The sequence below is a fragment of the Lolium perenne genome, chromosome 3, assembly GCF_019359855.2.
Source record: "Lolium perenne isolate Kyuss_39 chromosome 3, Kyuss_2.0, whole genome shotgun sequence".
NCBI lineage: Eukaryota > Viridiplantae > Streptophyta > Magnoliopsida > Poales > Poaceae > Lolium > Lolium perenne.
The window spans coordinates 310,957,798-310,974,301 of NC_067246.2; positions in this window are offsets into that span (position 1 = coordinate 310,957,798).

Consider the following 16,504-nt stretch of genomic DNA (forward strand, 5'->3'; position numbering starts at 1 on the left):
CTTTTTACATGCATGAGATGCATGCACTACCTATGATACTCCCATTGTGGGTAGTCTGAATTGCAATTTGGAATAAGGTTTTTTTCCTTAATAAATAGTATGTATTCTCTATAAAAAAAATAGTGTGCTAGCTTTTTTTGGAGACATTGTGCTGGAGGAAAAAACTTAATCATAAATATATTAGTGCATTCATCCCATGAAGTAATATTGTCTTTACACAAAGCTAGCAACCAGTTTTTTGCTTTTCCTCTTAATGGAAAAGAAAACAAGCCAAGTTTTACCGCATCGGGGTTGACATATTTAATGAGCATCATATCGCATATCTCAGCGAATGTATTCAAGTGCGTACCTGAATCCTTGGCGGCTGAGCCTTTAAATTGATTTTGTTCAACCAAACCAATAAAATCATCATTGGGGATAGCATATTCTCCAAGCTTCTTTTGTGCCATGGTTCCTATCTTTTTGTATTTTGATTATGACAAATAAAATAACAAGGGACTAATTTTTTAGGGTTATCAAATAGATAACAATAGGTAACTACTGACAATAAATAAAACTAAAACAAAAATTAAACTAACTAGCAAGGTCTCTAGTAACTTTACCGGAATAGCTAAATTGCTTTCCCGACAACAGCGCCAGAAAAAAGGGTTAACACCTTCAATCCGGATTATGTATTGTAGTATTGTAAAAAAAATCCTAGAAGATCTAGGTTTAATCGAACCTTGGAAAGCACTGCCAAAGTTGTAATAACCCAGAACATAGGAAGATTGCAGGGTAGATTTAGAAATGGGATGTGCATTTTATCGCAAAACGAGGGAAATTTTCGCGCCTTATTGCAACTAACCTAAGAGGGATCGAGGTTCTCTCTCAGATACAGTTAGGGTTAGGCATTGGGAGGTTAAGGAATTTCGACATGATCTCTTTTGTATCTTGTTTATTTTGGGAGTTGATTTCATTTGCCAAGTCTTGTTGAATTTAAAACTCAAAGCGTAAAAGATAAACAATATAGAATATGAATTATGAATTCATAATTCAAATACATTTCATAATTCAAATCATTTTGAATTTCAAATTGCAATATACACATACAAATCATTTATAAGTAAATGATACTAATATAATTGAGCTCATAAGGAAAATTTGAGCTTTATTGATAATATACACAAATATACAATGTCTTTGCAATATTCGTTATTACAAGAATTGAATGAATAATTAAACAAAATAAAAAAGAAGATTACATCAAATTGATCCTATATTAAAATCCTAAACTAATGTCTTGATAAGTTGATAGAAGTTGTCCTAGATCATTTTCCATTTTTTCCAAACCTGCAAAATAAAGAGAAGAGCTAGACAGGGGGTTAGAAATTCGGTCAGTGATCAGCCAGGGGTGAACCAAGTGTCAATGACACTTGTGTTTGTCCAGAACTTGGACATCATCAGGAGAGGCTCAACAGCAGACCAAACCTGAGCATGCACAGGGCTCAAGTTTCACCTAAGGAGCTTCACAGCTCATGGAGTTACACACAGCTAAGTCACAAGCCAAGCCAGACTTGTGTGTCACAGCCAAAGAAGAAACACCATAAGTATAAGTAGGATAGAAACCCTAGAAACAATGCACAGTCGACCAGATAACAATTTCATCCAGCAACCAGCCAAGAACAACAAGAGTTCATCCAGTTCTTGCTCAAGAACAACACAAGCAACCACATAAACCATTTATCCATCCAAAAATCCAACCAACCAAAACCATTTATCCAGTTCTTGCATTTCTTGCTTGAATCTATCCCTGTGCCTCTGTTCTTGATACTAATCTTGCTAGACACTCAAGTGTATTCAATTATCTTGCCCTGGCTTGATGACTGTGTGTCATCCTTGCAATTTGCAAGAGCTAGTGCTCCTGGTGTGCTATTCCTTGTGCTATAATTCCTGGAAATGCTCCATTGAGCATTGTTGTTGGCTAGACAGCACCATCCCTTGATGGTGTGCTTCTGGATACAATTGTATATAGCTTATTTGCTTATCTGTGATATATTTGTTCATGTCCTGTGGCTGATTTAATTATCTGGTTAAATGTGTTGGTGCTAGGCTTGGCTCTAGCATGCCTTAGCATGCCCTGGCATGCTCTGTCATGCCCAAGCAAGTTCCTGATGATCATATGATCATCAGTTGCTTGTAAAGGCTGCTGTGTTATGACTGTGCCTCACTGCTGCTCTTCCTTGTGTCTGTGTGACACCAAAATTTGTACTGATGCATGCTTTTGCTTGCTCAAGCAGTTGATGATGCTTGCAATGATCCATTGGATCATCTGCAAGGTTCTGGTGCATCAATTACTTGTGTAATTCACTTATCTGTATCACCTTGCTTTACTAAATGGATAAGTGATGTGAACTGCTTTGCAGTAATGATCATTTCATTAAATTTGGTAGGGCTAGATGGATGCCAACACTTGGTTGGGTACCCTAGCTCTCTTTTGAACCCTTCTGGGTGATGATAACTGTGCATGGTTTATTTGTTTGGACTGGTTAAGCGGTTGAGGTGACCTTGACAGCAATTCATTGCTGTTCAGGTAGCTCCCACCTTTGTTGGCTTGTTGTGGCTTAGTGAATGCATTACTGGCTAATCCCTTGTTGGATTTCCAGTGATCTTTGATGTTGACAAACAAGAATAGACACATATTGTCTATCCGTCTGATGGTGTCCTAGGTTTTAGGTGCTAGGTGACTTTGGTTGAATAGATAGGATCATTTCCTTGATGGATTGCCTTGGTTATGCCATTGTTTTGGTTAACCAGTGTTCCCTTGGTGATTTCCTATTTGCTTCACCCATATTTGCTTGCACCAACTGAATTGGTAGCCAGATGATGACACAAACAGGGTACTCACACCCTATGGCTTGTGTGTGTTTGATGCACATGCATTTTTATGAGCAAAACAGATGTTTGCCCATGATTCTTTGTGTATACCTCACTCCAGCTCCTAGATTAAGTGCTGATGTAGTGGATTTGCTTCTGGTTGGATTTATGTGCTTGCCCTGCTCCTCCTGGCTTGCTGGTGATGCTTGAATTGTTTCAGTTGGTTGCTGGAATAGGTTGAACAGCAGTGGCTGTTCTTCCTGTTCTTGTTGTGTTCTTACCCTGGTGATGCTTGTCGATGAAATGGCTAGGGTTTGGCTGTGAAAAGTTTATATATGCTCTTCTCCTTGTCTCTCTGGTCGACAACAGGGCCTGGTCACTTTGGTGACTTCCCCTGGCTGTGTGCGCTGGTGGGCATGCACACAGCCCTGTGAGCTGCCTGTGTGGTTACTAGTTGGGACTTGGTCCTGTGAGTGGATCAGCTCGGCTGATCTTGATAATATCCTCTCAATTTGCACTTTCTTGCTAACCTGCCAAGTGGTAATGCCACTTGGCATAATCATGTTTGCTTTGTGAGTGTGCAGGGATCAAGAATTGATCAAGAAGATGTTCAAGATGACCCTGAGCAAGAATTTCATGAAGATCATCTTATGTAGTTTAGGACATAACATTTAATTGTATTTTTCCTTTTCCTTTTTCTATTTCTTCAATCCTTGTAATGTGTTGTAATATTTCATAATTCAATTCTGGATATTGTAAATTGATGTCTACGGGTGCTTCTATTCTTGTAGACAGTGTTGGGCCTCCAAGAGCAGAGGTTTGTAGAACAACAGCAAGTTTCCCTTAAGTGGATCACCCAAGGTTTATCGAACTCAGGGAGGAAGAGGTCAAAGATATCCCTCTCATGCAACCCTGCAACCACAAAGCAAGAAGTCTCTTGTGTCCCCAACACACCTAATAGGTGCACTAGTTCGGCGAAGAGATAGTGAAATACAGGTGGTATGAATAAGTATGAGCAGTAGTAACGGCGCCAGAAAAGTGCTTTGCTATCCAGGACTGGCGTGTAGTTGATGGTGGTAATATTGCAGGCAGTACAGATGCAGTAGAACAGTAAACAAGCAGCGATAGCAGTATTTAGGAACAAGGCCTAGGGATTATACTTTCACTAGTGGACACTCTTAACATTGATCACATAACAGAATAGATAAATGCTATACTCTACACTCTCTTGTTGGATGATAAACACCACTAATTGCGTAGGATTACACGAACCCTCAATGCCGGAGTTAACAAGCTCCACAATATTCGATATTCATGTTTAAGTAACCTTAGAGTACATGATAGATCATTGCAATTACACCAAGTACTAACATAGCATGCACACTGTCACCATCACACTATGAAGGAGGCATAGATCACATCAATACTATCATAGCAATAATTAACTTCATAATCTACAAGAGATTACAATCATAACCTACGCCAAGTACTACACGATGCACACACTGTCACCTTTAAACCGTGCAGGAGGAATAGACTACTTTAATAACATCACTAGAGTAGCACATAGATAAATAGTGATACAAAACTCATATGAATCTCAATCATGTAAGGCAGCTCATGAGATCATTGTATTGAAGTACATAGGAGAGAGATTAACCACATAGCTACCGGTACAGCCCCTTAGCCTCGATGGAGAACTACTCCCTCCTCATGGGAGACAGCAGCGGTGATGAAGATGGCGGTGGTGTCGATGGAGAAGCCTTCTGGGGGCACTTCCCCGTCCCGGCGGTGTGCCGGAACAGAGACTCCTGTCCCCCAGATCTTGGCTTCACGATGGCGGCGGCTCTGGAAGGTTTCTCGTACCGTGGCTTTTCCGTATCGAAGATTTAGGTCAGGGACCTTTAAATAGGCGAAGAGGCGGAGTCGGAGGGTCGACGAGGCGGTGACACACTAGGGGGCGCGGCCAAGGCCTGGGCCGCGCCACCCTGTCATCTGGGGCCCACGGGGCCCTCCTCTGGCGGCTCTCGGGTGTTCTGGAAGCTTCGTGTGATTCTAAGATGCTGGGCGTTGATTTCGTCCAATTCCGAGAATATTTCCTTACTAGGATTTCTGAAACCAAAAACAGCAGAAAACAGGAACTGGCACTTCGGCATCTCGTCAATAGGTTAGTTCCGGAAAATGCATAAATATGACATAAAGTATGCATAAAACATGTAGATATCATCAATAATGTGGCATGGAACATAAGAAATTATCGATACGTCGGAGACGTATCAGCATCCCCAAGCTTAGTTCCTACTCGTCCTCGAGTAGGTAAACGATAAAAGATAATTTCTGAAGTGACATGCTACCAACATGATCTTAATCATACTATTGTAAAGCATATGAGATGAATGCAGCGATTCAAAGCAATGGTAAATACAATGGTTAAACAATTGAATCATATAGCAAAGACTTTTCATGAATAGTACTTTCAAGACAAGCATCAATAAGTCTTGCATAAGAGTTAACTCATAAAGCAATAAATTCATAGTAGAGGCATTGAAGCAACACAAAGGAAGATTAAGTTTCAGCGGTTGCTTTCAACTTGTAACATGTATATCTCATGGATAGTTGTCAATGTAAAGTAATATAACAAGTGCAATATGCAAGTATGTAGGAATCAATGCACAGTTCATACAAGTGTTTGCTTCTTGAGATAGAGAGAAATAGGTGAACTGACTCAACATAAAAGTCAAAGAAAGGGCCCTTCGCAGAGGGAAGCATTGATTGCTATATTTGTGCTAGAGCTTTGGTTTTGAAAACAAGAAACAATTTTGTCAACGGTAGTAATAAAGCATATGTGTTATGTAAATTATATCCTACAAGTTGCAAGCCTCATGCATAGTATACTAATAGTGCCCGCACCTTGTCCTAATTAGCTCGGATTACCTGGATTATCATCGCAATGCATATGTTTTAACCAAGTGTCAGAAAGGGGTACCTCTATGCCACCTGTACAAAGGTCTAAGTAGAAAGCTCGCATCGGATTTCTCGCTATTGATTATTCTCAACTTAGACATCCATACCGGGACAACATAGACAACAGATAATGGACTCCTCTTTTATGCATAAGCATTCAATCAACAATTAATTTTCTCATATGAGATTGAGGATATTTGTCCAAAACTGAAACTTCCACCATGGATCATGGCTTTAGTTAGCGGCCCAATGTTCTTCTCTAACATTATGCATGCTCTAACCATTCTAGCGGTAAATCTCCCTTACTTCAGACAAGACGGACATGCATAGCAACTCACATGATATTTGATACGCGTACAACACGCGTCCGTTGGGAACCCCAAGAGGAAGGTGTGATGCGTACAGCGGCAAGTTTTCCCTCAGTATGAAACCAAGGTTTATCGAACCAGTAGGAGCCAAGAAGCACGTTGAAGGTTGATGGCGGCGAGATGTAGTGCGGCGCAACACCAGGGATTCCGGCGCCAACGTGGAACCTGCACAACACAACCAAAGTACTTTGCCCCAACGAAACAGTGAGGTTGTCAATCTCACCGGCTTGCTGTATGATGTCTACGCCCCCTCCTTTTCCTGTAGACAGTGTTGGGCCTCCAAGAGCAGAGGTTTGTAGAACAGCAGCAAGTTTCCCTTAAGTGGATCACCCAAGGTTTATCGAACTCAGGGAGGAAGAGGTCAAAGATATCCCTCTCATGCAACCCTGCAACCACAAAGCAAGAAGTCTCTTGTGTCCCCAACACACCTAATAGGTGCACTAGTTCGGCGAAGAGATAGTGAAATACAGGTGGTATGAATATATAGTAGCAGTAGCAATGGCACCAGAAAAGTGCTTTGCCCAGGACAGTAAACAAGCAGTAGTAACGCAGCAATAGTAACACAGTAAAACAGTAAACAAGCAGCGATAGCAGTATTTAGGAACAAGGCCTAGGGATTACACTTTCACTAGTGGACACTCTCAACATTGATCGCATAATAAATAACTCTTTCTCATGTGTGCTACATACACTCTTTTGTTGGATGATGAACACATTGCGTAGGATTACACGAACCCTCAATGCCGGAGTTAACAAGCTCCACAATTCAATGTTCATATTTAAATAACCTTAGAGCATAATAGATCATTGCAAAATAAACCAAGAACTAACATAGTGCACACACTGTCCACATTACACTATGAAGGAGGAATAGATCACATCAATACTATCATAATGATAATTAACTCCACAATCTACAAGAGATCATGATCATAGCCTACGACAAGAACCACATGGTGCACACACTAGTCACCTTTACACCATGCAGGAGGAATAGACTACTTTAATAACATCACATGAGTAGCACACAACTAGTAGCGATACAAAGCTCATCATATAGATCTCAATCATGTAAAGCAGCTCATGAGATCATTGTATTGAAGTACATAGGAGAGAGATTAACCACATAGCTACCGGTACAGCCCCGAGCCTCGATGGAGAACTACTCCCTCCTCATGGGAGCAGCAGCGGTGATGAAGATGGCGGTGGAGATGGCAGCGGTGTCGATGGAGAAGCCTTCCGGGGGCACTTCCCCGTTCCGGCAGCGTGCCGGAACAGAGACTCCTGTCCCCCAGATCTTGGCGTCGCGATGGCGGCGGCTCTGGAAGGTTTTCTCTGGTTTCGTCGAACGTGATAGGGTTTTCGCGACGGAGGCTTTAAATAGGCGGAAGGGCAGCCTCGGAGGGGGCCTGGGGCCACCACACCATAGGGCGGCGCGGCCCCCCCTCTGGCCGCGCCAGGGTGTGGTGTGGGGCCCCCAGGGCTTCCCTCTGGCGGCTCTCGGGTGTTCTGGATGCTTCCGGGCAAAATAGGAACCTGGGCGTTGATTTCGTCCGATTCCGAGAATATTTCGTTACTAGGATTTCTGAAACCCAAAACGAAGAAACAGAACAGGCACTTCGGCATCTTGTTAATAGGTTAGTTCCAGAAAATGCACGAATATGACATAAAGTGTGCATAAAACATGTAGATAACATCAATAATGTGGCATGGAACATAAGAAATTATCGATACGTCGGAGACGTATCAGCATCCCCAAGCTTAGTTCTGGACGAGCAGGTAAAACGATAACAAAGATAATTTCTGGAGTGACATGCCATCATAACTTTGATCATACTATTTGTAAAGCATATGTAGTGAATGCAGCGATCAAAACAATGTATATGACATGAGTAAACAATTGAATCATAAGGCAAAGACTTTTCATGAATAGTACTTTCAAGACAAGCATCAATAAGTCTTGCATAAGAGTTACTCATAAAGCAATAAATTCTTAGTAAAGGTATTGAAGCAACACAATGGAAGATTAAGTTTCAGCGGTTGCTTTCAACTTATAACATGCATATCTCATGGATAATTGTCAACATAGAGTAATATAACAAGTGCAATATGCAAATATGAAGGAATCAATGCACAGTTCACACAAGTGTTTGCTTCTTGAGGTGGAGAGAAATAGGTGAACTGACTCAACAATAAAAGTAAAAGAATGGTCTTCCATAGAGGAAAAGCATCGATTGCTATATTTGTGCTAGAGCTTTTATTTTGAAAACATGAAACAATTTTGTCAACGGTAGTAATAAAGCATATGTATCATGTAAATTATATCTTACAAGTTGCAAGCCTCATGCATAGTATACTAATAGTGCCCGCACCTTGTCCTAATTAGCTTGGACTACCGGATCATCGCAATGCACATGTTTTAACCAAGTGTCACAAAGGGGTACCTCTATGCCGCCTGTACAAAGGTCTAAGGAGAAAGCTCGCATTGGATTTCTCGCTGTTGATTATTCTCAACTTAGACATCCATACCGGGACAACATAGACAACAGATAATGGACTCCTCTTTTATGCATAAGCATGTAACAACAATTAATAATTTTCTCATATGAGATTGAGGATATATGTCCAAAACTGAAACTTCCACCATGAATCATGGCTTTAGTTAGCGGCCCAATGTTCTTCTCTAACAATATGCATGCTTAACCATAAGGTGGTAGATCTCTCTTACTTCAGACAAGACGAACATGCATAGCAACTCACATGATATTCAACAAAGAATAGTTGATGGCGTCCCCAGAAACATGGTTATCGCACAACAAGCAACTTAATAAGAGATAAAGTGCATAAGTACATATTCAATACCACAATAGTTTTTAAGCTATTTGTCCCATGAGCTATATATTGCAAAGGTGAATGATGGAATTTTAAAGGTAGCACTCAAGCAATTTACTTTGGAATGGCGGAGAAATATCATGTAGTAGGTAGGTATGGTGGACACAAATGGCATAGTGGTTGGCTCAAGGATTTTGGATGCATGAGAAGTAATCCCTCTCAATACAAGGTTTAGGCTAGCAAGGCTATTTGAAACAAACACAAGGATGAACCGGTGCAGCAAAACTCACATAAAAGACATATTGTAAACATTATAAGACTCTACACCGTCTTCCTTGTTGTTCAAACTCAATACTAGAAATTATCTAGACCTTAGAGAGACCAAATATGCAAACCAAATTTTAGCATGCTCTATGTATTTCTTCATTAATAGGTGCAAAGTATATGATGCAAGAGCTTAAACATGAGCACAACAATTGCCAAGTATCACATTACCCAAGACATTTATAGCAATTACTACATGTAGCATTTTCCGTTTCCAACCATATAACAATTAACGAAACAGTTTCAACCTTCGCCATGAAAATTAAAAGCTAAGAACACATGTGTTCATATGAACCAGCGGAGCGTGTCTCTCTCCCACACAATCATTTATTCAAACAAAAACAAAAACAAGAAACATACAGACGCTCCAAGCAAAGCACATAAGATGTGACCGAATAAAAATATAGTTTCAAGAGAAGGAACCTGATAATTTGTCGATGAAGAAGGGGATGCCTTGGGCATCCCCAAGCTTAGACGCTTGAGTCTTCTTGAAATATGCAGGGATGAACCACCGGGGCATCCCCAAGCTTAGAGCTTTCACTCTCCTTGATCATGTTGCATCATACTCCTCTCTTGATCCTTGAAAACTTCCTCCACACCAAACTTAGAACAACTCATTAGAGGGTTAGTGACAATAAAAATTAACATGTTCAGAGGTGACACAATCATTCTTAACACTTCTGGACATTGCATAAAGCTACTGGACATTAATGGATCAAATAAATTCATCCAACATAGCAAAAGAGGCAATGCGAAATAAAAGGCAGAATCTGTCAAAACAGAACAGTTCGTATTGATGAATTTTATCGAGGCACCAGACTTCCTCAAATGAAAATGCTCAAATTGAATGAAAGTTGCGTACATATCTGAGGATCACTCACGTAAATTGGCATAATTTTCTGAGTTACCTACAGAGAAAACAGCCCAGATTCGTGACAGCAAAGAAATCTATTTCTTCGCAGTAATCCAAATCTAGTATGAACTTTTCTATCAACGACTTTACTTGGCACAACAAAACACTAAACTAAGATAAGGAGAGGTTGCTACAGTAGTAAACAACTTCCAAGACACAAATATAAAACAAAGTACTGTAGCAAAATAACACATGGGTTATCTCCCAAGAAGTTCTTTCTTTATAGCCATTAAGATGGGCTCAGCAGTTTTAATGATGCACTTGCAAGAAATAATATTTGAAGCAAAAGAGAGCATCAAGAGGCAAATTCAAAACACTTTTAAGTCTAACATGCTTCCTATGCATAGGAGTCTTGTAAATAAACAAGTTCATGAAGAGAAAATTAACAAGCATAGGAAGATAAAACAAGTGTAGCTTCAAAAATTTCAGCACATAGAGAGGTATTTTAGTAACATGAAAATTTCTACAACCATATTTTCCTCTCTCATAATAACTTTCAGTAGCATCATGAGCAAACTCAATAATATAACTATCACATAAAGCATTCTTATCATGAGTCTCATGCATAAAATTATTACTCTCCACATAAGCATAATCAATTTTATTAGTTGTAGTGGGAGCAAATTCAACAAAGTAGCTATCATTATTATTCTCATCAAGTGTTGGAGGCATAGTATAATCACAACAAAATTTACTCTCCATAGTAGGTGGCACCAAAAGACCACTATCATTATAATCATCATATATGGGAGGCAAAGTATCATCAAAGAAAATTTTCTCCTCAATTCTTGGGGGACTAAAAAGATCATGAAAACCAGCTTCCCCAAGCTTAGAACTTTCTATATCATTATCAACAATGGTGTTCAAAGCGTTCATACTAATATTACTACCAGCATCCAAATAAGATTCCATAGGTTTTTTAATTTTCGCATCAAACAATCCATGTTTTAAATCAGGAAATAGCATAAGAAGCTCATTCTTGTCCATTATGCCAAACTAGTGTAAACAAGAAACAAAAAGATGCAATTGCAGGATCTAAAGGAAATAGCTTCGAGTACTTACAACGGCGGAAAATAGCTTGGTAGCCGAGGTCCGGAGTGTGAGTACCTTTTACCTTTCCTCCCCGCAGCAGCGCAGAAAATAGCTTGATGTCTACGCCCTCCTTTTCCTGTAGACAGTGTTGGGCCTCCAAGAGCAGAGGTTTGTAGAACAAGAAAGAAGTTTCCCTTAAGTGGATCACCCAAGGTTTATCGAACTCAGGAGGAAGAGGTCAAAGATATCCCTCTCATGCAACCCTGCAACCACAAAGCAAGAAGTCTCTTGTGTCCCCAACACACCTAATAGGTGCACTAGTTCGGCGAAGAGATAGTGAAATACGGTGGTATGAATATATAGTAGCAGTAGCAATGGCACCAGAAAAGTGCTTTGCCCAGGACAGTAAACAAGCAGTAGTAACGCAGCAATAGTAACACAGTAAAACAGTAAACAAGCAGCGATAGCAGTATTTAGGAACAAGGCCTAGGGATTACACTTTCACTAGTGGACACTCTCAACATTGATCGCATAATAAATAACTCTTTCTCATGTGTGCTACATACACTCTTTTGTTGGATGATGAACACATTGCGTAGGATTACACGAACCCTCAATGCCGGAGTTAACAAGCTCCACAATTCAATGTTCATATTTAAATAACCTTAGAGCATAATAGATCATTGCAAAATAAACCAAGAACTAACATAGTGCACACACTGTCCACATTACACTATGAAGGAGGAATAGATCACATCAATACTATCATAATGATAATTAACTCCACAATCTACAAGAGATCATGATCATAGCCTACGACAAGAACCACATGGTGCACACACTAGTCACCTTTACACCATGCAGGAGGAATAGACTACTTTAATAACATCACATGAGTAGCACACAACTAGTAGCGATACAAAGCTCATCATATAGATCTCAATCATGTAAAGCAGCTCATGAGATCATTGTATTGAAGTACATAGGAGAGAGATTAACCACATAGCTACCGGTACAGCCCCGAGCCTCGATGGAGAACTACTCCCTCCTCATGGGAGCAGCAGCGGTGATGAAGATGGCGGTGGAGATGGCAGCGGTGTCGATGTAGAATACTTCCGGGGGCACTTCCCTGCTCCGTTCGGCAGCGTGCCGGAACAGAGACTCCTGTCCCCCAGATCTTGGCGTCGCGATGGCGGCGGCTCTGGAAGGTTTTTCTCTGGTTTCGTCGAACGTGATAGGGTTTTCGCGACGGAGGCTTTAAATAGGCGGAAGGGCAGCCTCGGAGGGGGCCTGGGGCCACCACACCATAGGGCGGCGCGGCCCCCTCCGGCCGCGCCGGGGGTGTGGTGTGGGGCCCCAGGGCTTCCCTCGGCGGCTCTCGGGTGTTCCGGATGCTTCCGGGCAAAATAGGAACCTCGGGCGTTGATTTCGTCCGATTCCGAGAATATTTCGTTACTAGGATTTCTGAAACCAAAAACAGCAGAAACAGAACCGGCACTTCGGCATCTTGTTAATAGGTTAGTTCCAGAAAATGCACGAATATGACATAAAGTGTGCATAAAACATGTAGATAACATCAATAATGTGGCATGGAACATAAGAAATTATCGATACGTCGGAGACGTATCACTGTAACAAAGTATTAGATGTATAGTGTGGATGATGATTGTTTGCAGAGAACAGTAGAACAAGTATTGCAGTAGATTGTATCGATGTAAAAGAATGGACCGGGGTCCACAGTTCACTAGTGGTGTCTCTCCCATAAGATAAATAGCATGTTGGGTGAACAAATTACAGTTGGGCAATTGACAAATAGAGAGGGCATGACAATGCACATACATGATATGATGAGTATTGTGAGATTTAATTGGGCATTACGACAAAGTACATAGACCGCTATCCAGCATGCATCTATGCCTAAAAAGTCCATCTTCAGGTTATCATCCGAACCCCTTCCAGTATTAAGTTGCAAACAACAGACAATTGCATTAAGTATGGTGCGTAATGTAATCAATAACTACATCCTCGGACATAGCATCAATGTTTTATCCCTAGTGGCAACAGCACATCCATAACCTTAGAGGTTTCTCTCACTCCCCCAGATTCACGGAGACATGAACCCACTATCGAGCATAAATACTCCCTCTTGGAGTTACAAGCATCAACTTTGCCAAAGCATCTACTAGTAACGGAGAGCATGCAAGATCATAAACAACACATAGATTGATAATCAACATAACATAGTATTCTCTATCCATCGGATCCCAACAAACACAACATATAGTATTACAGATAGATGATCTTGATCATGTTAGGCAGCTCACAAGATCCGACAATGAAGCACATAAGGAGAAGACAACCATCTAGCTACTGCAATGGACCCATAGTCCAGGGGTGAACTACTCACTCATCACTCCGGAGGCGACCATGGCGGTGTAGAGTCCTCCGGGAGATGAATCCCCTCTCCGGCAGGGTGCCGGAGGCGATCTCCTGAATCCCCCGAGATGGGATTGGCGACGGCAGCGTCTCTGGAAGGTTTTCCGTATCGTGGCTCTCGGTACTGGGGGTTTCGCGACGAAGACTATATGTAGGCGGAAGGGCAGGTCAGGGGGCCACACGAGGGGCCCAGACGACAGGCCGGCGCGGCCAAGACCTGGGTCGCGCCGCCCTAGTGTGTGGCCACCTCGTGGCCCCACTTCGTCTCCTCTCCGGTCTTCTGGAAGCTTCGTGGCAAAATAGGCCCCTGGGCGTTGATTTCGTCCAATTCCAAGAATATTTCCTTACTAGGATTTCTGAAACCAAAAACAACAGAAAACAACAATTGGCTCTTCGGCATCTCGTTAATAGGTTAGTGCCGGAAAATGCATAAATATGACATAAAGTATGCATAAAACATGTAGATATCATCAATAATGTGGCATGGAACATAAGAAATTATCGATACGTCGGAGACGTATCAGCATCCCCAAGCTTAGTTTCTGCTCGTCCCGAGCAGGTAAACGATAACAAAGATAATTTCTGGAGTGACATGCCATCATAACCTTGATCATACTATTGTAAGCATATGTAGTGAATGCAGCGATCAAAACAATGTAAATGACATGAGTAAACAAATGAATCATATAGCAAAGACTTTTCATGAATAGTACTTCAAGACAAGCATCAATAAGTCTTGCATAAGAGTTAACTCATAAAGCAATAATTCAAAGTAAAGGCATTGAAGAAACACAAAGGAAGATTAAGTTTCAGCGATTGCTTTCAACTTATAACATGTATATCTCATGGATATTGTCAACACAAAGTAATATAACAAGTGCAATATGCAAGTATGTAGGAATCAATGCACAGTTCACACAAGTGTTTGCTTCTTGAGGTGGAGAGAGATAGGTGAACTGACTCAACAATAAAAATAGAAGAAAGGTCCTTCAAAGAGGAAAGCATCGATTGCTATATTTGTGCTAGAGCTTTGATTTTGAAAACAAGAAACAATTTTGTCAACGGTAGTAATAAAGCATATGTGTTATATAAATTATATCTTACAAGTTGCAAGCCTCATGCATAGTATACTAATAGTGCCCGCACCTTGTCCTAATTAGCTCGGATTACCTGGATTATCATCGCAATGCACATGTTTTAACCAAGTGTCACAAAGGGGTACCTCTATGCCGCCTGTACAAAGGTCTAAGGAGAAAGCTCACATCGGATTTCTCGCTATTGATTATTCTCAACTTAGACATCCATACCGGGACAACATAGACAACAGATAATGGACTCCTCTTATATGCATAAGCATGTAGCAACAATTAATTTTCTCATATGAGATTGAGGATTTTTGTCCAAAACTGAACCCACCATGGATCATGGCTTTAGTTAGCGGCCCAATGTTCTTCTCTAACATTATGCAATGCTCTAACCATTCTAGCGGTAAATCTCCCTTACTTCAGACAAGACAAACATGCATAGCAACTCACATGATATTCAACAAAGAGTAGTTGATGGCGTCCCCAGGAACATGGTTATCGCACAACAAGCAACTTAATAAGAGATAAAGTGCATAAGTACATATTCAATACCACAATAGTTTTTAGGCTATTTGTCCCATGAGCTATATATTGTAAAGGTAGAGGATAGAAATTTAAAGGTAGCACTCAAGTTATTTACTTTGGAATGGCGGAGAAATACCATGTAGTAGGTAGGTATGGTGGACACAAATGGCATAGTAGTTGGCTCAAGGATTTTGGATGCATGAGAAGTATTCCCTCTCGATGCAAGGTTTAGGCTAGCAAGGTTATTTGAAACAAACACAAGGATGAAGCGGTGCAGCAAAACCCACATAAAAGACATATTGTAAACATTATAAGACTCTACACCGTCTTCCTTGTTGTTCAAACTCAATACTAGAAATTATCTAGACCTTAGAGAGACCAATTATGCAAAACCAAATTTTAGCAAGCTCTATGTATTTCTTCATTAATAGGTGCAAAGTATATGATGCAAGAGCTTAAATATGAGCACAACAATTGCCAAGTATCACATTATCCAAGACATTATAGCAATTACTACATGTATAATTTTCCAATTCCAACCATATAACAATTTAACGAAGAAGAAACTTCGCCATGAATATTATGAGTAAAGCCTAAGGACATACTTGTCCATATGCAACAGCGGAGCGTGTCTCTCTCCCACACAAAGAATGCTAGGTGATGACCCACAAGTATAGGGGGTGTATCGTAGTATCTTCGATAAGTAAGAATGTCGATCCCAACGAGGAGCAGAAGGTGTTGACAAGCAGTTTCGATGAAGGATTCACTGTAAATGCTCACAGACAAGTATTCAGGGGGTTTTGATGTAACAGATGAATAAAGTACGAGTAAGTAAAGTGCGAGAGTAACAATTGCAGCGAGTGGCCCAATCCTTTTTAGCACAAAGGACAAGCCGGTTTGTTTACTTATAATGACCAAACGTTCTCGAGGACACACGGGATTTTAGTCTAGTGCTTTCGCTACATACGGCTAATTAATCTTCATTGTTTTGATAAGTGTTGTGTGGGTGAACCTGTGCTAATGTACTGCCCTTCCTAGGACTAATACATACTTGTGATTATACCCCTTGCAAGCATCCGCAACTACAAGAAAGTAATTAAGATAAATCTAACCACAGCCTTAAACTCTGAGATCCTGCTATCCCTCCTGCATCGATATACCAACGGGGGCTT